We start from the raw sequence: 12,311 nt of genomic DNA on the forward strand, positions 1-12,311 counted from the left end.
ACTGAGCTGAGCTGAGACCCATCTGATGAGACAAAGGTCGACACTTCCTTATATCAGCTTAGCAAAAATCCCATGTGGCCTGGCACCCCCTCTAGGAAGAACAGAGGGGAGAATTAACTTTTACGCAGACATCTCGGCTCCTCTGTGATAAATATTCCCCTTTAGCTTGTAAATGCAGTGGAGCTGACCAGCAGGAGGGAGCAGGAAGGAAGGTGGAAGCCATTGCCAGGTCAGATGGATCGTCACCTCAGAAGGGCAAAAGCATTTTAAATTTTGCTATCATACCTTTCTCTTACCTTCACACTCTTCTTTCATTTGTAACCAGAGTAAAAACTTAATATAAAATCTAAATAATCCCAAATTCCTGTTGGCATAGACGAGAATAATCTCGGAATAATGTGCTAAACGTGTGATGTGAAGTGTGAAAACGTCACTAAGGAGCGGAACCTCCAGCTAGTTTGCAGAGTAACAGTAAGTTTGTACTGGCTCATCAGATGGCCCAGCGTGACCACCGCTGATCAAGTCTTCTACCAGATAGCCCACACTGCAAATGTTAATGAGCCTGTAGACTGTTTCCTGCCTAAATGTCAAGTATATTATCCAGTCTGTTAAAAACATTCCAATAAAAAACCTCATCAGGAGGAGTCCTAGTTTATCTGAATCCACCCCGGCTTGGATCATCCAGAGGCAGGCCATAGAACAGATTGTGAACATGGATATTGGAGAATACTTAGTTGACCTGTCAAAGAGAAACACTGTAAGACGTGTTCCTGTTAGCACAGGGTGCTCCGCTTCCACCAGAATGTTTGGTCAAAGTTTCCGGAGCTGAGGAGCATAGAGACTAAATGTTGCCCCACCTTGTTTTGCTCTGTTTTTGGGACAATGAGTGAACAGGTCTGTAATGAGCTGGCAGTCTAGATTTATGAAGTAATTGACTCTATATCAGGGGTCCCCAAACTGGTCCAAATCTGGACCCAGAGAGTGCTTTCTTCGGACCGCAAAGCATTTTCTCATTTACTATGTAGATATAGACATTTATTCCTGCCGCATCTGGCTTTTGAACAGAAACAACGGGCAGTTATGTGGGCCAGCGACATTCTGGTCCACACTATAAGCCAGCTGGTGGCAGTAATGCACTAGATCTTTGTATGACAACCGCCAGAAAACGTCAAAGACAAAACTATGCAGGGTCCTTGAACAGGGGTCCCTTTTCCACTGGCTCGTTTTAGGCAACGTGGCTCTGTTCCACTCTGTTTCGCTCTACTCTGTACGACCCCTGTTGTTTTTCCACGACCCACACCAACACCAAGGTGGCAGGTAAGCCACACCTGACCCAAAACGGCAGACACACCCAAACCCCGAGCCAACATAGGCACATGCACCCCCATAGACAAACAAACCGCAACCACCAGCACCTGTCAGGCAGTCGAGCAGACCTCCTGATGCACCACCCTGCCCACCACCATGCCCAAGGGAAAGACACCGTCCCAGTAAGCCGAAGGGCGTTACAGAAAGGCCACAGCCCAAAGGGGCTGCATCTCCCAATGGAGCCAAGCTGCAGCTCCCCTCCAAGCCAGCACCACAGTAACAGCGACACCACATGCTTCCATATGTCCGTAGGGACACAATGAAAACCACCAAACCCAAGCACACACCACCCCGAGGAACCACCCGATGCAACCACTAAGCCCAGTGACGCCTACCCCGCAGCACCCGCACACGACGGCCGCAGCACGCCATACAGCAGAGGACAGAACACAGCAAAGAGCACCAAAAGCAAACGCCGTGCACAAAGCCCACACTGCACAAATGCGCACCCACCAGGCTCCCAAAAATTAAGATCTCTAGCAAAAGTGGGAAAACCCACAGCATCCAAACACATGCCCAAAACCCACACCGAAGCCCACAAAAGGCAGAGAGCCCACAGAGCCAAAACCCACTGAGAAGCTTAGACCACTCCACCCCGAGACCAACTCCTGCCGGCCCGCCCACACCATGCACATCCCTCCTCAAGATTGAATCGGAACCAAGACAAAAAAACTGAATCTGAACCAAAACCACCCAGATCCAAGCGATGCCTGTGCAGTGTGAGCAAGTATTAGTGCAAAACCCATCCTGAAATGTCTTTTCTTCCACGTCAACCATGGACCTTCTGCTTCCACATGTTTGCCTTCAACCAAATCATAAGATGCTGATGTTCCCTTTGTTTCCCCCTTCCACCTGTGTGTCTCAAGAAGTCAGGTGAAGATGCAACTGGAGAGACTGAATCAGAATAAGGCTGCAGGTCCAGATCGTGTCAGCCGTAGAGTCCTGAAGGCCTGTGCAGAGCAGCTCTGTTGGATTCTGCAGCACCTCTTCAACCTTAGCCTGGCCCAGAAGAAGGTCCCGGTGTTGTGGAAGACCTCCTGTCTTGTTCCGGTACCAAAGAAAACTCACCAATCAGTCCTCAATGACTATAGACCTGTTGCCCTGACATCCCACATCATGAAGGTCCTAGAGAGACTCCTGTTGGCCCACCTGAGTAAGCAAACAGTAAACCATCAAGACCCCCTTCAGTTTGCTTATCGCTGTGGAGTTGGAGTTGAAGATGCCATCATACACCTGCTTCAACAAACCCACTGTCATCTGGACAAAGCCAGCAGCACTGTGAGGATCACGTTCTTTGATTTCTCCAGAACATTTAATACAATCCAACCTGATTTGCTTTGTCAGAAACTCCAGAAGACTCAGGTGGAGGCCTCAACAATCTCCTGGATCAAAGACTACCTGACAAACAGACCACAGTTTGTGAGACTGAAGGGTTGTGAGTCTAACCAGGTAGTCAGCAGCACAGGAGCACCACAGGGGACTGTACTCTCACCATTCCTTTTCACTCTGTACACCTCAGACTTCCAGTACAAGACAGACTCCTGTCATCTGCAGAACTACTCGGATGATTCTGCAGTCGTGGGGTGGATCAGAGATGGACAAGAAGCTGAGTAAAGGAAGGTGGTGGACCACTTTGTGGCATGGTGTGGAAACAATCATCTCATTTTGAACGTGACTAAAACAAAGGAGATGATTGTAGATTTTAAGAGAAACAGGAATAAGTCAAAAACTACAGGTCCTTCTCAAAAAATTAGCATATTGTGATAAAGTTAATTATTTTCCATAATGTCATGATGAAAATTTAACATTCATATATTTTAGATTCATTGCACACTAACTGAAATATTTCAGGTCTTTTATTGTCTTAATACGGATGATTTTGGCATACAGCTCATGAAAACCCAAAATTCCTATCTCACAAAATTAGCATATCATTAAAAGGGTCTCTAAACGAGCTATGAACCTAATCATCTGAATCAACGAGTTAACTCTAAACACCTGCAAAAGATTCCTGAGGCCTTTAAAACTCCCAGCCTGGTTCATCACTCAAAACCCCAATCATGGGTAAGACTGCCGACCTGACTGCTGTCCAGAAGGCCACTATTGACACCCTCAAGCAAGAGGGTAAGACACAGAAAGACATTTCTGAACAAATAGGCTGTTCCCAGAGTGCTGTATTAAGGCACCTCAGTGGGAAGTCTGTGGGAAGGAAAAAGTGTGGCAGAAAACGCTGCACAACGAGAAGAGGTGACCGGACCCTGAGGAAGATTGTTGAGAAGGGCCGATTCCAGACCTTGGGGGACCTGCGGAAGCAGTGGACTGAGTCTGGAGTAGAAACATCCAGAGCCACCGTGCACAGGCGTGTGCAGGAAATGGGCTACAGGTGCCGCATTCCCCAGACCTGGGCTACAGAGAAGCAGCACTGGACTGTTGCTCAGTGGTCCAAAGTACTTTTTTCGGATGAAAGCAAATTCTGCATGTCATTCTGAAATCAAGGTGCCAGAGTCTGGAGGAAGACTGGGGAGAAGGAAATGCTAAAATGCCAGAAGTCCAGTGTCAAGTACCCACAGTCAGTGATGGTCTGGGGTGCCGTGTCAGCTGCTGGTGTTGGTCCACTGTGTTTTATCAAGGGCAGGGTCAATGCAGCTAGCTATCAGGAGATTTTGGAGCACTTCATGCTTCCATCTGCTGAAAAGCTTTATGGAGATGAAGATTTCATTTTTCAGCACGACCTGGCACCTGCTCACAGTGCCAAAACCACTGGTGAATGGTTTACTGATCATGGTATCACTGTGCTCAATTGGCCTGCCAACTCTCCTGACCTGAACCCCATAGAGAATCTGTGGGATATTGTGAAGAGAACGTTGAGAGACTCAAGACCCAACACTCTGGATGAGCTAAAGGCCGCTATCGAAGCATCCTGGGCCTCCATAAGACCTCAGCAGTGCCACAGGCTGATTGCCTCCATGCCACGCCGCATTGAAGCAGTCATTTCTGCAAAAGGATTCCCGACCAAGTATTGAGTGCATAACTGTACATGATTATTTGAAGGTTGACGTTTTTTGTATTAAAAACACTTTTGTTTTATTGGTCGGATGAAATATGCTAATTTTGTGAGATAGGAATTTTGGGTTTTCATGAGCTGTATGCCAAAATCATCCATATTAAGACAATAAAAGACCTGAAATATTTCAGTTAGTGTGCCATGAATCTAAAATATATGAATGTTAACTTTTCATCATTACATTATAGAAAATAATTAACTTTATCACAATATGCTAATTTTTTGAGAAGGACCTGTACAACGACTCTTTGAAGAAACCTTCATAATGACCTACAACAACATTTAATTTCCCTTTGGGATTAATAAAGTATTTTTGAATTTGAATTGAATTGAATATCTGTTGACCTGTATAGTGTACTCTATGAAGGATTTTATATTGTATTAATTGTAAACTGGGATTACTAGTCATTTTAAACCTTCTTAAGCATATCTGAAACCAGAATGTTTGGTCAAAGTTGACTGATAAATCCACCTACCATTTCATAATAGAAAGTGATATTGATTCATCTATTTTAGATAGTATCCTGTATATTTTAGAAAGTAATTTGAGGGGGTTGGTATTAAGTTAACTCTAGTACACTTGATGGCATTTGTAACTCAACGTTATTCAGCCTTAATTTATTTTTTTATTATAGATTTAAATTGTTGATACTCTAAAAATGTATTCTTGTCCATCCCATATTGTATAATTAATCTTAAATGGGATGAAGTGGATTCCTTCCAATATATGTTCCAGGTATTTGATTCCTTTACTCCTCGAATCTGAAAAGTTTATCATATTATTTTTTTGTATGATGTCAGGGTGGTTCCAAATGGGTGAACGTCTGCATGGGATTAGTATTCTCACCATGCTGTCACAGAGGTGCTGATATTGAGGCTTTTAAAGAATACATGTCGTTTTATATTTGAGCTAATAAATGGTAGATCTGAAATCGTAATATTATTGCATAATGTCTGTTCTACGTCTGGCCAGAGTTCATCTAGAGGTCTGTGTTTAAACCATTTTGAAGAATTATTGATGAAAGTTTGTCAGATCAAGTCCTCCTTTATTTTTGGTATTCTGTAGTGTTTTTAAGCTAACAGGTGTTTGCCTTTCCAAAGAATTTTAGTGATGGAGGAGTCCAGAGACCTAAACCGGTCAGATGATGGTTTATTTGGGATCATTGAGAATAAGTAATTGATTCTTGTCAAGACCATCATTTTTATTGAAGCAACTCTGCCCATGAGTGATATGGGTAGAGATTTCCATCTAGCGAGATCATCATCATTTGCTTTTTTTAACAGCGGGATATGGTTTATTTTTACTAAATCTGCCAATCTAGGAGAAACATTAATAACCAAATATGTAATATTCCCTGAATAGTTTTTTATTAAGGGAATTGTGGAAATAATGTTAGGGATTATGATTGATTTTAAATATATATATCTTTTAATTATAATTAAAAATCATAATTCAAAAGAAACATTTTCTAAACAAAAATAATTTCTTACGAATAGAGATCAGAGATGCACTCTGGTGGTGTGATTATTGGGCTCACAGCACTTAGTAATTGATAATTATTAGCCAAAACCACGCCAGATGTCACTGTGTTATCAACCGTTTAACCGAATGGTGGAACAATAATCTTATGCCAGGCTCACACTGAACGCGGTGTGGTCCTGCTGCAGAAAGCACTGCGCTGAGGCCAGCCGGGTGTTACACGTGACTTCTGACGCCTTGACAACACGTAAAAATATGGCAAGCCAACTGTGCCACAAAACACCACTTTTACCACGCATCTAGTTAAAAGGTCACGCAAAAAACGCCGTTTTATAAGTCAGAACGCCGTAAAATACGGCGAAAAACCCATCAGAACGTTCTGTGACACTTTTTACGCCGTAAAAAGCTGCGTTCTCTTGGGACATTGAACGCAGTCCCGCGTAATAAGCGGCGTTCGGTGACCAGAAAAACACAGTTTTTTACCATCAGAACGCCGTAACAAACGGCGTTTTTTTTGCCATAGTTTACGGCATTCTGACTTATAAAGACGGCGTTTTTTGCGTGACCTTTTAACTAGACGCGTGGTAAAAGTGGCGTTTTGTGGCACAGTTGGCTTGCCATATAACACGTTAACAACGTGTTGTTAACATGTTGTTAACGTGTTAACAACACGTTGAGTACACGTCATTAACGTGTTATTTACGTGTTGATTTCATGTGATTTTGAGCCATTTGGCCAGTTGTTCAGTTTGATGCAGTGAGTGTGGTGCTTTCCCATTGGCTGCTAAGTAATGTAATAATTTGAGTGCAGTTTTATGACAAAATACATTGTAAAGTCATAAATTATTTTCATAAAGATAGATTACCTCGTTTTGCTCCACTACTGCCTCTTTTGTGATTAAAAAAACATATTAGTGGACATTCTTGTTTTTTACACCATTCATTTAGCTTTATATCATTACATCAACAATTGTGTGGCTGCAAAGTTACAACAGCTGTACTCACTAAATGTTGGTTTAGGATACGGACCATTGTAATAAATATATATTTGGAAAACATAAAATTTTACTCTGAACATTTTTATTGAATGTAGGTTTGTCCAGCAGAGGGCATACTAAATCCTGATAAAATGTTAAAATAATATCAACGTCCTGACTTTAACCAGGTGCTTGGGGTGGGAAACCCTGTTAAAATAATTTAGGATAGACTAAGGCCTAATTGATGTATCTGAATATATCTTAAAGCAACAAGAAAGCACAATGTGAATACCGATAAGGCTGCCTACGTAACCATTTCATTAACAGAAACGGTTTCAATCTGCATCTGACAACATCAAAAACACCCATAGAGCTAGACAATCATGAAAATGTTTTTTTAATCCGTAAACATGACGTTTCAAAGATACCCATGGGTTTATAATGCAATCCAACAAAACACCACCAGAATAAATAACCAGAGATCAATCAAGTTCTTCCTGACAAAATCTCAACAAAAACATATCATATCCTTCATAAACATAACATTTATTGCAGCACTTTGTGTTCATATAGTTAGGTCCAGACCCTGTAAATGCCAACAGTGATAGCCCCTACAGCTATCTCATATGCTATAAAGGGCTCAGTTGCAGGATTTAGCAAATGTTCTTATGTGTAAAGAGGACATGGACACAGGTGACTGTGGCTCAGTAGGAAAAGTAGTTGTCTTGCAATCAGAAGGTTGTGGGTTTGATTCCAGCTTCCTCTTGCCATAGGTTGATGTGGCCCTTAACCTACTGATCTGCTTATTGTATGAATATGTGAGCATTAGTGAGTGCAATTGGGTGAATGTGGCTCTAGTGTAAAGCGCTTTGAGTGGTCTGTATGACTGGAAAAGTGCTATATAAGTTCAGTCCATTTACCATTTATGATATAAAGTCTGGCATATTCCCACAATAGCATATTGCAGCAGTGCATTTCAAGAAAGAAGGAGTTGCTTGAGAGGTAAAAGTAGAGAAGACACGGACTTGAACTCCACCGACTGTTATGACATCTGTACAGGCAACTGTTTACATGGTGCAGAAAGGCATTAAAAAATGTAACAAAAATACAAAGAAATGTCAGGCTGAGATGATTATGAGTGCAACAGATTGCAAATATATGGAATGTGACAAGGGCTTTGTCTTCTTGCCGTGTTTGATGTACTCAAGGAGAACTGAGGAATGAGACGGGTCTCTCAAGAGGACCACCTCTCCTGTTTGTGGCATCCATAGGGAGAGGGTGGATACTCTGATGGGTGCTGCTGTCTTCTCCATTTAAAGTCTTCCTTCACACTGGACATGCTGTGTGGCCATAGAACAGAATATAGATTACATTAGCATTGGGCAGTTTTCTCACTAGAGTTTTACCAAGTTGTCTCCTTATTTCATTCTTACTTCACATGGTGCTCAGGTTGTTCTTTGACCTTTGTCTGGTAAATGAACTATAGTGCAGCAAAATCCCCCACTGCTTATGTTAAATTGCTGGTATACTAGGGCAACATCAGCATGGGTGAACTAATTCTGCATTTAGCATCTAAAAATGTATAGTTGATCTCCATAAAGCTCGTCAGCAAAGGGAAGCATAAAGGGCATAAAGGGCTCTAGAATTTCCTGGTAGATGGCTGCGTTGACTGTGGACTCTTGAAAAACCAGTGGATCAACAGCAGCAGATGACGTGGCACCCCAAATCCTCTGACTGTGAAAACATCACTCTGGACTTTAGGCAACATTGATTCTGAGCCTCTCCACTCTTTCTCCAGACTCTGGGACCTTGATTTCCAGATGAAATGCAGAATTTACTTTAATCTGAAAACGGGACTTCGGACATCATAATATACATCATAATAAATGTACAAAAGTAAAAATGTATCAGCAAAAATCCTTCCATGTACTGCATCTCAGGGACACGTGTTGGGACCCACAGCCATGGATTGCAACATGAAAACTCCGGTACAGACTTTTCTGGAACTTTCAAAATAAATTGCATTTAACCGACTTCCAGCACAACTTCAGAAGGGGAAGGGGGGTAACAGCGGACTTCCTATGATGCCACTGCCCGTATAAATACCCCACCTTCCCAATGGTCCGATTTCTTCCACCCGGAGTCCGTGAGGCTGGCCGGACAGACAGCGCGCTAAAGTCTCTTTGCTGGCAAACAGACATAACTCTTCAAACTGGATCCAAGAGTGTCATACAATCATGCGATCATATGCACTAAGTTAAGTAGGAATGAATTGCTGTTTGTGTATCCGGTATTTATTCATGAACGGGGTAATTAAGGTACAAGCGTGACTTGACTTTTCTCTCTGAGGTCCACAGAAGCAAACTGTGTTCCAGAGAGTTCCCAGCAGAGACTCTGTCTCTACAACGCCGAGTGGAACAGTTTCCCGGTCTGAAGGAAGGACAACGGGACTGCATCACCATGGTTACAGCAGTAATGTGCAGTTTAGCCGGCCGACAGAACGAGCCGACCCACCCCACAGCTATGGAGGTTAGCAAGTTAACCTTTTGTTCACTGTGGATGCTTTCTTCAACTTCGTCGCCCCGGACAGCTTTTCCTCAACACGGTTCATGTAAGAGGTTAGGTTTTGAGCAGAGAGAAGTAGTTTAGAATGAAATGATCTAAACATCTTTCGTTTTAAAACGTTGTTTGTGTTGAAAACTCAGCCATCTTAGTTCTAGCAGATTATCTGTTCAGCACATGTGCTCAGTTTGTGGTTTTTTGTGTTTGTATTTTTTTTTTAGTTAAGAAAAACTTTATTTAAAGGGTGACTTTAAACACAGAAGATCGGCCATAACACGCTGTCCACCCTTATGCATTTTAACCCTTTTATTAGTGGTATTTTAAAGGTATGTGTTTGATTCTGATGATAAGCTATAAACTTCTTTTGTTAGCTCAACGCTAACAGCTACACGTGCTTGGCTGCTAAGATCATTTACCCAAAAAGGTTGTGAGTTTTCAATCTAGTAAAATAATATTTCCCTAAATATTATTTTACTAACATTGATAACTAAGTAACACAATTAAGCCCATTTCCCAAAGATTTGGTTCTTATTCAAAATAATATTTCTTTAAATATTATTTTAATAAATAAAGACAGCTAATGAGACACCATTGAGAATTAGTCATCCAGAAGGTTGGTTTTATTCAGCAAATCATTCTTTAAAATATTATTTCATTAAAATAATTTATCTGATCTTGCATTGTGAATGGTTGTCTAAAGGTTTGCTAATTGTTGTCTAAGTTGGTTCCAAGACTAACTTAACTTCACTTCCAGATTCTTCAAGATAATCCTTGGTTCTCAAACATAAACATTTCATGGTAATGTTGCATCACTCTTTTTGGTCATAAATATCAATCATCTTTAATCAACTTGTTTATATTGTACATAGCCCATTAGTCTTCATTATTCTTTAATTCTGCTTGGTAGTTTAGTCGGGTTGTTTTAGCAAAGTAAAGAGTTTGTTGATTGAAATATGTTTGACTTTGAGTTGACTTATTTTTGTTAATAAATTCTTGTATTTTAAGAAATTGTGTGAATTAATTCCATATATGTGCAGAGTTTATGCTGTTCAATAATGTCAGAGCTCGTCTCACACCTTTCTATTCTGTCCTAATACCATCGCCTTACTGGGCTGGTATTCACAGGACAACCCTTAACAGATCAAAATATTATTTGATAAAATATTAAAGTATTAATAATAAATAATATATTCATAATTACAAAGCATGTGGTGGATGCCTCTTCTGAACTTTCACCTTATGCTATACATCATACCAACGCTTTGTTGAAAAAGCCCCCTGCTTTTGCTATTGATACCTGCTGTCATGGTTGTCTTGTTCTCCCTATTCAGACTGTCTTGATGAATGACAACACGTCTCTTTCTGGACTGCATGTCAAGTGAGTCCCATTACCACTCCCTTAGAACAGGCCTCCTCTGGATCATGTCTCTCCCATTAGTCTGCTAGACTTTCAATAGTCCTGTGAATTGTCTTCTTGTTTTGTTATAACTTCATCAGCTTGTAATAATTAGATGTAAATCTCAAATTTAAACTGATTAAATTAATATCTCTGACTGAGTGTAATGTCAGGTAAAGTTTTAGTGAAAGAAGAATGCTGTATTATTTTAAAGGGCAGGGATAACTGAAAGGAGGCGGGGTTACATTAGGAAGGTATTATGTCTGATCATGTAATGCTCCTATGCTTCTTCTACTCTGTTCTAAAATGTCTTCCACATTACTGATTGTGCCTTGTTTGACATAATGTGATTAAAGTTTGTGAATTTATTTATGACGTAAATAAATATTTGCTACAAAAAATTCACATTAATACTGATGCTGAAAGGACGGGCTGTACTGGAAAACTCTGACATGGCTCCATACTTGGATCCCTCAGAGGCTACAGTGTTGTTTGGGATCAATTCTTATATAATCGAACAAAAACTGTATTTCTGATAAACCTGCTAGTTCTTCCTGCCTCTTTATGTTTAATTGTTAAGAAACTAACATTTCTGAACAAGCTGTCCTGATTTCTGTCTGAAATGGGAACAGTTTGTCTTCTTGGAGAGAACTAATCACTTTTGGTCATCCTTAGGCAGTACTTAGTACCAACCACAATGGAGCTCATCTTTGACCCAGTAAGATGTCTCCTTAGCATTAACAGCTGATCATAGACAAAAGATGGTTTGATCCAACACTTAATGAAAGCAGAGACAAGATGGACACTAAAAAGCTGTTGGAGCAGAATAAAGGCCCCGTTCAGAGATGCTTTAACCAGACATTTTCTCTGAATTTTAAAGACACCTTAAAAGCTAATCTCTGTTATCATTGTTGCAGTGTGTCTGTTACAGGTGTTCAGCACCAGATCTAGGGGAACCTGGGCCAGCAGCAAGCTCCACACAGGCTGAAGAGCACTGTGCAGCTAATACTCTGTGAATCAGAGAGGAGACGGTGTGTTGTCCGGGCCAGAGCTCCTTTATTCTGAGCAGCGCATTTTTAAGAAAAAAATACAATTCATACATAAATACAATCAACAATGTACTTACAAAGAAAGAAAAAGAAAATCGGCACAAATAAAAAAAGGGAACCAATCACCTTTTTTTCCTCTTAAACAGAAAATAAATAAAATATAATAAACACAAAATGACTTACAAAAGAGAATCGGATCTTAAAATAACAAAACGGACAAAAGCATTGCATCTAATCACAATTGGTGATTATGAACGTTATGGAGCTTGCCACACACACACAAAAAATACAGATGAGAAATCCTCACACAAAAAAATACTGACAGATTAACATTTTAACAATGTTTAAATCCAGACACAACAGCGGTGACTGATTATGTCACATCAAAAATCAGTTTGTGCTCTAACAGAAAACAT

Source organism: Girardinichthys multiradiatus, chromosome 8 (genome assembly GCF_021462225.1).
Source record: "Girardinichthys multiradiatus isolate DD_20200921_A chromosome 8, DD_fGirMul_XY1, whole genome shotgun sequence".
Taxonomy (NCBI): domain Eukaryota; kingdom Metazoa; phylum Chordata; class Actinopteri; order Cyprinodontiformes; family Goodeidae; genus Girardinichthys; species Girardinichthys multiradiatus.